Here is a 14788-nt window from a genome sequence, read left to right as displayed (position 1 = left end):
GTGGGACTGCGACGGCGCACGCGCAGCATCAAAGGATCGTCCTTGCCTGCCGTGGGCATGCGCAGAGCCCTCCGAAGTAACGGTAATCTCGGCGTCCGCGCGACGTCAACGGAATTCACTCGCGCACAGCCGCATACGCAGTCGCCACTGCGCCTTTTTCTCCCACGGAATGGTTCCCACTTTCTAACGTCAGAGCGACCCGCCCTCTAAGGATGCTCCTTGATTGGTTAGTAAAGGCGTCAATCACGACGCGTGGCGCCTGTGGGTCATTTTTCTTTTCAATATGGCGGCCCTTATGAAGTAGAGCAGCAAATCATTGTTTTGAAGTGAAGATTTTATGATTTGTCAACAGTAAACCACAAGAGAGCAAGTATTCGTGGATGGTAATGTATTGTGATTATTTATGTGAAAAAGTGTGCTAATTTCATGGTGCTTAGGTTATAAAACTCCTTTAAATCCTGATTGCAAGCCGCGTGATGCATGTTATCTTCCAGAGTTGATAAAGTTTGATAGAATTTGGGATTTATTATTATTTATAATTCATTGTGGGGCAGTATCTCGAACTAATTATTAGCTATGAAAAGCATTCCAGGATAAAGATTAGCGCTTTAGAGGGCAGATATTGAAATTAGCTACTGGATGCACCAGGGTAGATCGTTTATGGCACAGCAGTGGAGAAGACTTGGTGTAACTCACTAAAGACAAGGCCTACCTTCTGAGTACTCTCTTTGCACCAGAAACATAACAATATAAAATGCTTTCTATATTGGGGACTATACGAAGGCTTTCAATTATTTCCATTCAGCTTGTTGCTTTTAATCTTCTATAGTTTCAAAACATTTGTGTACACAAGCTCATCGTGAACTTTTATTTTCTGGATCTCTGTCCTATAGCTATATTTAAATAAAGCAAAAGAAAAGCCATTCCGTTCATGCAAATAACCTTGCAAGAGTATCTCCTTTCCCTTTGTTAACCTAGCAAACCCACTCAATGTTTACAACAGAGAAATTTGGAGACGCACTGTGAGTCCTGCTAACATCAATATTTTGAAAATCTATATATTAAAACATTGCTTTAAGAAGCTCCTTAAAATCTACTTTCACCTGTCGTCTTAAACCCCTCTCCCTTGTCACCCCCTCACCTCTGACAAGAAGTGTGAGAAACTCATGGACTTCATTATCTCTAAGATTGAGGCCATCTGTTTGGCCGCCTCTGCTTCTTCCCTTCCTTCCCCTAGCCCACCAGGCCAAACTTCCTCTCAGGAAGCTCCCTGTCCTAGCCCTAACCTCACATATTTCTCCAGTTTCTCTCTGATCTCTCCTCATGACCTTTCCGAGCTCATCCTGTCCATGAGACCTATTTCCTGCTCCTTTGACCCTATTCCCACCAAACTACTGACCACCCAACTTCCTTTTCTGGCTCCCATCTTAGCTGACAATGTTAACGGTTCTCTCCCCGTGTACTGTCCTCTTCTCCCTCAAATCTGCCGTCATCACCCCCTCCTAAAAAAAAAACAACCCTTGACCCCTCCGTCCTTGCAAACTACTGCCTCATCTCCAACTTCCCTTTCCTCTTAAGTCCTTGAACGTGTTGTCCCCTCCAAAATCCATGCCCATCTTTCCTGAAACTCCATGTTTGAATCCCTCCAAACCGGTTTCCGCACCTGCCACAGTACCGAAACAACTCTCATCAAAGGCACAAATTTCATCTTTTGTGACTGTGACGAAGACAAACTATCCCTCCTTGTCCTCCTTGACTTGTCTGCAGCCTTTGACACGGTTGACCACGCTATCCTTCTCCAACGCCTCTCCACCGTTGTCCAGCTGGGTGGGACTGCACTTGCCTGGTTCCACCCTTATCTGTCTAATCGTAGCCAGAGAATCACCTGCAATGGCTTCTCTTCCCACTCCCACGTTGTTGCCTTTGGTGTCCCCCAAGGATCTATCCTTGGCTCCCTCCTATTTCTCATCTACATGTTGCCCTTGGCGACATAATCCGAAAACATAGCGTCAGTTTCCACATGTACACTGATGACACCCAGCTTTACCTTACTACAACTTCTCTCGACCCCTCCACGGTCTCTAAATTGTCAGACTGCTTGTCTGGATATCCAGTTCTGGATGAGCAGAAATTTTCTCCAATTGAATATTGGGAAGACTGAAGCCATTGTTTTCGGAGCCCTACACAAACTCCGTTCCTTAGCCACTGACTCCATTCCTCTCCCCAACTTCTGTCTGAGGCTGAACCACATTGTTCGCAACTTTGGTGTCATATTTGACCCTGAAATGAGCTTTCGACCACTTATCCACAGCATAATTGAGCCCCTCAGCCATGGTTTTGTTACATCTAGACTTGTTTATTCCAACGTACTCCTGGCTGGCCTCCCACATTCTACCCTACGTAAACTTGAGGTGATCCAAAACTTGGCTTCCCATGTCCTAACTCGCAACAAGTCTCGCTCACCCATCACCCTGTGCTCACTGACCTACATTGGCATCCAGTGAAGCAATGCCTCGATTTCAAAATTCTCATTCTTGTTTTCAAATCCCTCAATGGCCTCGCCCCTCCCTATCTCTGTAATCTCTTTCAGCCCCACAACCTGCGCTCCTCTAATTCTGCCCCCTTGAGCATCCCTGATTATACTCTGTCAACCATTGGTGGCTGTGCCTTCTGATGCCTAGGCCCTAAGCTCTGTAATTCCCTTCCTAAACCTCTCCGCCTCCACACCTCTCTTTCTTCCTTTAAGACGCTCCTTAAAACCTACCTCTTCACCTGCTCTAATTTCTCCTTATGTGGCTCGGTGTCAAATCTTTTGTCTCATAATACTCCTGTGAAGTGCCTTGGGATGTTTCACAAAGTTAAAGGTGCTGTATAAATACAAGTTGTTGTTGTCCTAATATCTCCTTGTGTAGCTCGGTGTCAAATGTTGTTTGATAACGTTCCTGTAAGCGCCATGGGAAATTTTACTACGTTAAAGGTGCTATATAAATGCATGTTGTTTCTTCTGGTCAATGTTGCCTTATTAAGGCCTGATTGGTCTGTTAATGACAGGATCGCTACCTGTTTTACCAGTTTCATGGGTCTGTGCGAGCCATGTGACCCATATACTGTAAATATTCTTATAGCAATCTGATTGTTCTGTGGAACCAGATGATTCTTTTGCCAGATTTATTTTATTTTCCAGTGACGGTGACTATTTTTTGTCTCAACTGTTCCTGGAATTTCTTTAGGTAACTGCTCAGTCTTCTGTTTTTACTGGTCTCCCTATGTGTCCTTAGTCAATGCATCCTCATTTCACTCTGATGGCTGTAAGGATATTGAATAACATTGGTTTGGTTTTGGATGATAGGGTTGTTCTATGAGGAGAGATTGAGTAGATTGGGCCTATACTCTCTGAAGTTTAGAAGAATGAGAGGTGATCTCATTGAAACATACAAGATTCTGAGGGGGGGTGGGATGGCGGGTGATAGGGTAGATGCTGAGAAGTTGTTTTCCCCGGCTGGAGAGTAGAACTAGGGGGCATAGTATTGAGATAAGGTGTCGGCCATTTAAGAGTGAGGTGAGGAGGAATTTCTTCACTCAGAGGGTTGTGAATCTGTGGAATTCTCTACCCCAAAGGGCTGTGGATGCTGAGTCGTTGAGTATATTCAAGGCTGAGACTGATAGATTTTTGTACACCATGGGAATCAAGGGATTATGGGGATCAGGTGGGGAATCGAGGGATTATGAGGATCGGGTCGGAAAGGGGAGTTGAGGTCGAAGATCAGCCATAATCGTATTGAGTGGCGGAGCAGGCTCGATTTGTACTCCTAATTCTTGTGTTGTTATGTTCTTAAAGTAATAGCATGGTTACTTTGCACATAGTACGATGGGCTGTTTTTTGATGAAGACAAACATTAAATGAATATAGCACACTACCTGAATTGAAGATGTTGGTGTAAACCAGATTTTACTCAGAAGCAGATTTATTCTGATGTTTCATATGGAAGGCAATGCACATAACATAACTAGGACAGTATATCTTCTGCCTGCGCAGGATAATCCAGGAAGGTTCTCATGTAGCCATGAGAAAGCTGTGAATTGTTAAACACTAGCGAGTGAAATCATCTTTGACTGACTATGTAGAGACTGGATAGCTGGCAGTGATTTCAGGGTATCTTATCTATGGTATCATAAACCATGTTGCAATGCTTGAGTACTCCATAAGCATCTTCTAAACTTTGATATGGGAATAGTGGTTACATTTATTGGTACGTATCCATTATTATCGATATGATCAGTGCATAATGTTTCTTTAAGCTCTATTCCAAATGTTATTAGTTTTTGACTGCCTTATATTGCACAATTCCTAATTTCGTTTGCTGCTGCAAATAGGATGCCATTTCGGCACATCATGTCCCGCCGGCCGACAAAGAGCCGCCACGGCCCTTGGTCAGCAGCCCTAAAGGTTACATATAAACCTATGAACAATGACGGAAAGGCAAAGAGCACCCAGCCCAACCAGTCCGCCTTACACAACTGCGACACCCCTTATACTGAAACATTCTACGCTCCACCCCAACCGGAGCCATGTGATCTCCTGGGAGAGGCAAAAACCAGATTTAAAAACCCAGGCCAATTTAGGGAGAAAAAATTCTGCGAAAATTCCTCTCTGACCCATCCAGGCGATCGAAACTAGCCCAGGAGATTACCCTGGCCGTATTCTATTCCCTGCAATACTAACCATTATATCTGCACCGTCCAACAAAAGGTCATCCAGTCTAATCCCAATTACCAGCTCCAGGTCCATAACCCTGCAGGTTACTGCACTTCAAGTGCCCATCCAACCACCTCTTAAAAGTGATGAGGGTTTCTGCATCCACCACTCTTCCAGATCCCCACAACCCTCTGTGTAAAGAAGCGCCCCCCCCCTCAAATCCTCTCTCAACCTTCCACCAATCACCTTAAAACTATGCCCCCTCTGAATAGACCCCTCCATCAATGGAAATAGACCTTTACTATCCACTATGACCAGGCCCCTCAATATTTTGTACACCTCGATAAGGTCTCCTCTCAACCTCCTCTGTTCCAATGAGAACAAACCCAGCCTATCCAATCTCTCCTCATAACTAAAATTCTCCATTCCAGGCAGCATCTTAGTAAATCTCCTCTTCACTCTCGCTAGTGCAATCACGTCCTTCCTATAATACGGTGACCAGAACTGCATAACTTCCCTGCTCTTATATTCTATGCCTTGGCCAATAAAGGCAAGCATTCCGTATGCCTTCTTAACCACCTTATCCACCTGGCCTGCTACTTTCAGGGATCTGTGGACAAGCACTCCAAGGTCCCTTTGTTCATCTACACTTCTAAGTGGCCTACCGTTTAATGTGTATACCCTTTCCTTATTAGCCCTCCCAAAGTGCATCACCTCACACTTCTCTGAATGAATTAAATTCCATTTGCCACTGCTCTGCCCACCTGACCAGTAGATTGATATCCTCCTGCAGCCCATGACTTTCCTCTTCATTATCAATCACACAGCCAATTTTAATGTCATCTGCAAACTTCTTGATCATACTCCCTATATTCAAATCTAAATCGTTGATATATATACCACAAAAAGCAAGGGACCTAGTATTGAGCCCTGTGGAACCCCACTGGAAACATCCTTCCAGTCACAAAAACATCCATCAATCATTACCCTTTGCTTCCTACCTCCAATTTTGGATCCAACTTGCCATTTTGCCCTGTATCCCATGGGCTTTAACCTTCATGACCAGTCTACCATGTGGGACCTTATCAAAAGCCTTGCTGAAGTCCATATACACTACATCGTACGCACTACCCTCATCAACCCTCTTGGTTACCAGCTCAAAAAATTCAATTAGGTTAGTCAAACACTATCTTCCCTTAACAAATCCATGCTGACTGTCCCTAATTAATCCTTGCCTTTCCAAATGCAGATTTATCCTGTCTTTCAGGATTTTTTCCAATAATTTTCCCACCACTGAGGTTAGGCTGACAGGCCTGTAATTACTCGGCCTATCCATTTCTCTCTTCTTAAACAAGGGTACTACATTAGCAGTCCTCCAATCCTCTGGCACCATGCCCAGATCTAAAGAGGACTGGAAAATGATGGTCAAAGCCTCTGCTATTTCCTCTTTTACTTTGCTCAACAGCCTGGGATGCATTTCATCTGGGCCTGGGGACTTACCTACTTTCAAAGGTGCTAAACCCCTTAATACTTCCTCTCTAACTATATTTATTTCATCCAGAATATCTCGCACCTCCTCGATAGCAGTATCTGCATTGCCCCTTTCCTTTGTGAAAACAGATGCAAAATATTCGTTAAGAACCCTACCAACATCTTCCGCCTCCACACAAAGATTACCCTCATGGTCTCTAATAGGCCATACCCTTTCTTTAGTTACCCTCTTACTCTTAATATATTTATAGAACATCTTAGAGTTTTCTTTACTTTTACTGGCCAAGAATTTCTCGTGCACTCTCTTAGCATTCCGAATATCCTTTTTAATTTTGCCTCTTAACTTTCTATATTCCTCTAAAGATTCTATAGTATTTAGCCGTTGGTGTATGACATAAGCGTCCCTTTTTTTCTTAATCCTCCCCAGTAAGTCCCTAGACATCCAGTGGGCTTGAGAATTATTTTTCCGAGCCTTTTTCTTTAAGGGCACATGTTTGGCCTGAGCCTTCCGGATCTCCTGCTTGAATGCCTTCCACTGTTCTGACACTTGATTTACCCACAAGTAGGTGTTTCCAGTCCACTATGGCCAAATCACTCCTTAACTTAGCAAAATTAGCTTTTCCCCAATTTGGAACTTTTATTCCAGGCCTATTCTTGTCCTTATCCATAACCAACTTGAATCTGACTGAATTATGGTCATTGGCACCCAAGTTCGCTCCCACTAATACCCCTTCAACCTATCCAGCTTCATTCCCCAAAACTAAATCCAAGACCGCCCCCTCTCGTGTTGGGCTTGTTACATACTGACTAAAAAAGTTCTCTTGAATGCATTTCAAGAATTCCGCACCCTCTATACCCTTCACACTAAATTTGTCCCAATCAATATTTGGATAGTTAAAATCCCCTACTATTACTACCCTATGGTTTATGGACTTCACAGCAATTTGCCTACATATTTGCTCCTCTATCTCCCTCCCACTGTTTTGGGGGTCTATAATACATGCCCAGTAGTGTGATTGGCCCTTTTTTATTTTTCAATTCGATCCATATGGCCTCATTTGATCATCCCTCTCTCATATTATCCCTCCTCACCGCTGTAATAGTTTCTTTAATCAATACCGCAGCCCGCCCTTTTTGCCCCCTCTCTATCTTGTCTAAAAATTCTGTAGCCAAGAATATTGATCTGCCAAACCTGCCCCTCTTTCATCCATGTTTCTGTAATGGCTATAATGTCAGACTCCCAAGTGTCGACCTGTGCTCTTAGCTCATCTGCCTTATTCGCTATACTCCTTGCATTAAAGTATATACCATTCAGCACAGGAATACCTCCTTGCTTACTACATACTAAGCCCTGTTTCCTCTGTCTTACAGATTCGCTTTCTAGGTTTTTGCTATCCAATTTCTGCTTTATTTCCTTCACTTTTGAATTCATTCTCAGGTTCCCTTCCCCCTGCCAAGCTAGTTTAAACTCTCCCCAACAGCACTAGCAAAACTCCCCGTGAGGATATTGGTCCTGGCACTGTTGAGGCACAAGCCATTTGGTTTGTACAGGTCCCATCTCCCCCAGAAGCGGTCCCAATGCCTCAAGAATTTAAAGCCCTTCCTCCTACACCAACTTTCCAGCCACGTGTTCATCCTCTCTATCTTTCTGTTCTTATTTTCATTAGCACGTGGCACCGGTAGTAACCTGGAAATTGCTACCTTTGAGGTTCTACCCTTTAATTTTCATCCAAGCTCTCTGAATTCTTCCTGTAGGACCTCATCCCTCATTTTACCTATGTCGTTCGTCCCGATATGGACCACGACCTCTAGCTGTTTACCCGCACCCCCCCCCCACCCCCCACCCCCCCAGGATGTCCTGCGTCTGTTCTGTGACATCCTTGACCCTGGCACCAGGGAGGCACAAAACCATTCGGGACTCACGTCTACATCCGCAGAAATGCCTGCCTGTTCCCCTAACTATAGAATCCCCTATCACTAAGAACATAAGAACTAGGAACAGGAGTAGGCCATCTAGCCCCTCGAGCCTGCTCCGCCATTCAACAAGATCATGGCTGATCTGGCCGTGGACTCAGCTTCATTTACCCGCCCGCTCCCCATAACCCTTAATTCCCTTATTGGTTAAAAATCTATCTATCTGTGACTTGAATACATTCAATGAGCTAGCCTCAACTCCTTCCTTGGGCAGAGAATTCCACAGATTCACAACCCTCTGGGAGAAGAAATTCCTTCTCAACTCGGTTTTAAATTGGCTCCCCCGTATTTTGAGGCTGTGCCCCCTAGTTCTAGTCTCCCCGACCAGTGGAAACAACCTCTCTGCCTCTATCTTGTCTATCCCTTTCATTATTTTAAATGTTTCTATAAGATCACCCCTCATCCTTCTGAACTCCAACGAGTCTATTCAATCTATCATCATAAGGTAACCCCCTCATCTCCGGAATCAGCCTAGTGAATCGTCTCTGTACCCACTCCAAAGCTAGTATATCCTTCCTTAAGTAAGGTGACCAAAACTGCACACAGTACTCCAGGTGCAGCCTCACCAATACCCTATACAGTTGCAGCAGGACCTCCCTGCTTTTGTACTCCATCCCTCTTGCAATGAAGGCCAACATTCCATTTGCCTTCCTGATTACCTGCTGCACCTGCAAACTAACTTAAAGAGTTTCATGCACAAGGACCCCCAGGTCCCTCTGCACCGCAGCACGTTGTAATTTCTCCCCTTTCAAATAATATTCCCTTTTACTGTTTTTTTTTTCCCCCAAGATGGATCACCTCACACTTTCTGACATTGTATTCCATCTGCCAAACCTTAGCCCATTCGCTTAACCTATCTAAATCTCTTTGCAGCCTCTCTGTGTCCTCTGCACAACCCGCTTTCCCACTAATCTTTGTGTCATCTGCAAATTTTGTTACACTACACTCTGTCCCCTCTTTCAGGTCATCTATGTATATTGTAAACAGTTGTGGTCCCAGCACCGATCCCTGTGGCACACCACTAACCACCGATTTCCAACCCGAAAAGGACCCATTTATCCCGACTCTCTGCTTTCTGTTAGCCAGCCAATTCTCTTTCCATGCTAATACATTTCCTCTGACTCCGCATATCTTTATCTTCTGCAGTAACCTTCTGTGTGGCACCTTATCGAATGCCTTTTGGAAATCTAAGTACACCACATCCATCGGTACACCTCTATCCACCATGCTCGTTATATCCTCAAAGAATTCCAGTAAATTAGTTAAACATGATTTCCCCTTCGTGAATCCATGTTGCGTCTGCTTGATTGCACTATTCCTATCTCGATGTCCCGCTATTTCTTCCTTAATGATAGCTTCAAGCATTTTCCCCACTACAGATGTTAAACTAACCGGCCTATAGTTACCTGCCTTTTGTCTGCCCCCTTTTTAAAACAGAGACATTACATTAGCTGCTTTCCAATCCACTGGTACCTCCCCAGAGTCCAGAGAATTTTGGTAGATTATAACGAATGCATCTGCTATAACTTCCGCCATCTCTTTTAATGCCCTGGGATGCATTTCATCAGGACCAGGGGACTTGTCTACCTTGAGTCCCATTAGCCTGTCCAGCACTACCCCCCAGTGATAGTGATTGTCTCAAGGTCCTCCCTTCCCACATTCCTGTGACCAGCAATTTCTGGCATGGTTTCTGTGTCTTCCACTGTGAAGACCGAAGCAAAATAATTGTTTAAGGTCTCAGCCATTTCCACATTTCCCATTATTAAATCCCCCTTCTCATCATCTAAGGGACCAACATTTACTTTAGTCACTCTTTTCCGTTTTATATATCTGTAAAAGCTTTTACTATCCGTTTTTATGTTTTGCGCGAGTATACCTTCGTAATCTATCTTTCCTTTCTTTATTGCTTTCTTAGTCATTCTTTGCTGTCGTTTAAAATTTTCCCAATCTGCTATTTTCCCACTAACCTTGGCCACCTTATACACATTGGTTTTTAATTTGATACTCTCCTTTATTTCCTTGGTTATCCACGGCTGGTTATCCCTTCTCTTACTGCCCTTTTTCACTGGACTATATTTTTGTTGAGCACTATGAAAGAGCTCCTTAAAAGTCCTCCACTGTTCCTCAATTGTGCCACCGTTTAGTCTATGTTTCCAGTCTACTTTAGCCAACTCTGCCCTCATCCCACTGTAGTCCCCTTTGTTTAAGCATAGTACGCTCGTTTGAGACACTAATTCCTCACCCTCCATCTGTATTACAAATTCAACCATATTGTGATCACTCATTCCGAGAGGATCTTTTACTAGGGCTCTTTTGTTCTACGTCCCTCCCCCTGTGAAGCTGAGCCACCCGTGGTGCCTTGGAATTGGCTCTGTCTGCACTCCCCAGAGGCACCATCGTCCTTACCGATACTCAGAAGTGAATATTGGTTTGAAAGCGAGATGGACTCACGGGGGGGGCCCTGCGCTACCTGCCTAGCACATTTACTACATCTGGTGGTCACCCATTTCCCCTCTACCTGCACGCCTTTAAGCTGCGGGGTGACCACCCCCTGAAACATGCTATCCACGTAGCTCTCAGCCTTGCGGATGCACCGTATTGACTCCACCCGCTGCTCCAGCTCCGAAACGTGGAGCTCGAGCAGTTGAAGCTGGAAACACCACCTGCGCACATGGTTGTCTAGGCTGCGCGAAGCGTCCAGGACTTCCCACATGTTGCAGGATGTGCACTCCACGGGACTGAGCTGCACTGCCATCCCTCTAGTTAACCTATCTAGTTTAAAGTCTTAAAAAGAAATAGAGAAAAGAGAGCATCTTACCAATTCACCTCCGCGACCTCTGTGGCCTCTCGGCCTCCGAACTCCCGACCTACTTAAAAAGAAATAGCGAAAAGAGAGCTACTTACCAACTCACCTCACCGATCTCCGAGGCCTCCGAACTCCCGACTCACCGACCTCACAGGGCCTACCGACTCGCCGACCTTCTGACTCACCGACTCACTGACCATATTAATTAACCTGCAAGCATACAATTAGATTGATGGACAGACTGGCAGTTTGATTTTTTTTACACAGTTAATTGTGTTGGTTGAAGAGCTGATACTAGTTTTCAAAAAGTCAATACTGTATGTGTTCGAGAAATTGTATTTATATACCACATTTCATGACCAGAAAGAAAGACTTGCATTTATGTAGCATCTTTCATGGCCATAGGATGTTCCAAAATGCTTCAGCCAACACTTTTGTAGCCACTGTTGTAATGTGTTTTGCTAAAAATCTGACGCATATATTTATAATGGAGCTACATATGTTTACAGTTAGAACTCACAACAGCTCATGGAAATTACTTTGGTAAAATAATTGTTTTAAATTAATGGAAAATGTCTTATTTTTATTTGAGTTGTCTGAAATGCTTTTTTGAAGTTTCAGCGTGGCTCAGTTGGTGGAACTGTTTCCTCTGAATCAGAAGGTTGTGGGTTCAAATCGCATAATCTGGACTGAGATGTAGTGTAGTACTGAGGGGCTGCTGCATTGTTGGAGGTGCTTTTCTTTTGATGAGTTGTAAAACTAAGGCCCTATCTGTATGTCCAAGTGGATGCTAATGACCCCACTGTTCAGAGAGCTGTGAATTCTTCTGGTATCCTAGAAATGATCCCACTTTCAACTAATACCTCCAGAAACACACAAACTGGTTATTCATCTCATTGCTATTTGTTGGATCTTGTGCAATTGACTACAACAGACTAATTCAGAACCACCTTGGGGGTGCCCTTAGAGATTTGATAATTGCAGTTTTCTTTCACTATCTCTCTCACTCTTTCTCTCTCTTTTTTGCTTTCTTTTTCTCTCACTCTTGCTTGTTCTTTCTCAGACTTTCTGTCTCTCTCTTATCCTCTCTCTGTACCTGTCTCTCTCTCTCTCTCTCTCTCCAACCCCCACCCCCCCTGGTTTGCGCTGTGTGTCTGTCTCTTTGTTTTAGAAATCATACATGACCCATTGGAAGGAGTGAGATTGTTGAGCTAAATGGGCTTTTCTCATTCTTTATATAGAATTCCTGTTAATACTAATTGTGATGGGGCAGATGATTCACAAATAGTGTTCAGTGTTGGGAAATCTAATGATTTTAAATAAAGAAAATCAGCAACTACATGTAATTTGAAGAATAACTAGTTCACTCTTAAAACCTGTGAAAAGGCTAGGAATCTAGGGCTCAACATTGCCCAGGAGTTGCTCCGTTTTGTTTTAGAGCAACTTGATTTTTCTGGAGTATTTTAAAAAATCCTCATTTTGCACATTCAATTTGCGGTAGTGTAAGTGAATTAGGATTTTTTTAGTTTATTTTTATTTCAAAAGAGAGCATTACCAGCCACCTATGCCGTTTTGGCCATTTAGGCCACTTTGGCCAGCCAATAGTTACTCCAAACTAACTTAGGCCAGCGTATGTGGCCACCTGTGGCCGCACAGAAAACCCTTGCGGAGAGTTAAGAAATCAGCGCAGGTAGGTACTAATGACTTGACTAAAGAATGTGAAATAGGATCAAACAGCTATACAGGACATCATATGACAAACTTCACAAAGTTAATTTACTATACAACATAAGCATTCAAGACCTAACTATCAAGCCCATGTGGTGGCTGGTGTGCAACGGCCACCACCTGTTTAAAAAAAATCCAAGCACGGGCATCTTCCAACCTTGAGTGTGTAGTTCGGGTTCTTCATTCGAAACACTTGTGAACTCATCCTTTTTTTTGGCGTGGAAGCAAGTCATCCTCGTTTCGAGGGACTGCCTATGATGATGATGATCATGGAAACTTAAACTACAAAAATAAAAAGTAAAGAGACAAAACATACTTACATAATTTTTTCAAAATATCCAAATAAAAAAATAGAAGTACATCCTGATCGTAATTCTTATGTTCTTATGTAGGAAAGTATTTTCATCAACAGGGTTAAGGAAAGTCTTGAGTAAGCTCATTAAAATTACTGGCTACACAGTTATCACCCACCGCCCCCCCAAATCAAACTTTTGAGATGGATTTCAAAATAGACAATTCTACCTGAACCTTTTGCATGGCAATGTCTTCAAGTTGTGTGTAAAATGGCAATAATGCAGGCAGTCAATAAAAGAACCAAGTGCTTTAGAAGAAGGCAGGCTTCTCTCGTTACTGTGCGACAGGCCACTCGGACCGGGATAGGGGCGGGACGCATCGGGCCCCACGATGCAGTACGCATCATCATCGGCAGGAGCTACTGCGCATGTGCGAACGCTCTAATGTGCATACGGACAGCTGCCTGCACTCTTTCATGCACAGGGCCCTAGCTCCGCCCCCCCAATCAACGGGCCACACCGCGCCAAGCCCCGGGAGAGTCAACAGAATGGCCAGGATCCGGGGAGATCTTTTTGGCGCCGTTTTCAGCCTATGAAGTCAGCGCATCTCCAGTGAGTGCGCCGAAAAAATGGGTGGGCCAAATTTGGGTCCCTAGTACTGTCAACATAGACTTTGTCACTGCACCCACAAGATAAATGAACAGATTCTTGATTCAACAAGAACTAGAGAGTACTAGACTAGAAGACAATGGCCCGGATTTTATGGTCAGTAGTGAAGGGACGATGCTCGCCACTGACCTCAAAAGTTGCCCCCGAAGAGTTAGCGGGCTCCAGAACGTTGAATTCCCCTACCCCGACGTGACTTGCAATCCAGCGCCATAAATAGAGGATCTGTCCTCATATAGGCTGAACAACCAATAAGATTGGAGAATTCTCAGACAGCAAATCAGGAAGTTAAAAGCGTGGATTATAATTCACTTTTTAATCATTTTTCAGCAAGCGAAATAACGATTGGGACATACACAAGCTGAAATAACAAAGAAACTTTAAAAACAAAATTAATTTCTATTATTTTAAAAATCATGGAATGGAGGGAATGATACTCCACACTAAAAAAAATAGTTTTTCAGGGCCAGAGAGATTGTTCAGTAATTATGACTTAGTATGTCGTTAAAAACTGTTACGCCTCCTTCAACAAGGCTGAACGTTTTCACTTTTTTTACAGCGAGAAAATTGTGTAAAAATTTGAAGTTCACGTCAAATCAGTGATTTTGTGTTGATTGCATCTGCGAAGACTGCAACAGCGCACCGTGGTGGAGCAGAGCATCACTGGCAGCAACTTCCACATTTCCACGTTTAACTGCGCATGTTCGGATGCCAGAAGTTGCTGTCAGTTTTACATAATGATGGCAAGCGCTGACAGTTTTGCCATCATTACAAGTGCAAATTCCGGACAATTGTGTGTCAGCCATGGCTCAGTGGGTAGCACCATCGCCTCTGAGTCAGAGGATTGTGGGTTCAAGTTCCACTCCAGGGACTTGAGCACAAAAATCAAGGCTGGCACTCCAGTGCAGTACTGAGCGATTGCTGCACTGTCAGAGGTGCCGTCTTTCAGATCTCACGTGGGCGTAAGAGATCTTATGGCATTATTTCGAAGAAGAGCTGGGAAGTTATCCCCGGTGTCCTAGCCAATCAACATCGCTTAAAAAAAAATGATTTGTTGATCTGGAAAGTGGGATTAGGCAGGATAGCTCTTGGTCGGCTGGCGTGGACACGATGGGCCGAAATGGCCTCCTTCCG

This window comes from Pristiophorus japonicus, chromosome 18 (genome assembly GCF_044704955.1).
Source record: "Pristiophorus japonicus isolate sPriJap1 chromosome 18, sPriJap1.hap1, whole genome shotgun sequence".
NCBI classification, from domain to species: domain Eukaryota; kingdom Metazoa; phylum Chordata; class Chondrichthyes; family Pristiophoridae; genus Pristiophorus; species Pristiophorus japonicus.
The sequence above is the reverse complement of the archived record's forward strand: the minus strand, read 5'-3'. Positions refer to the sequence as shown.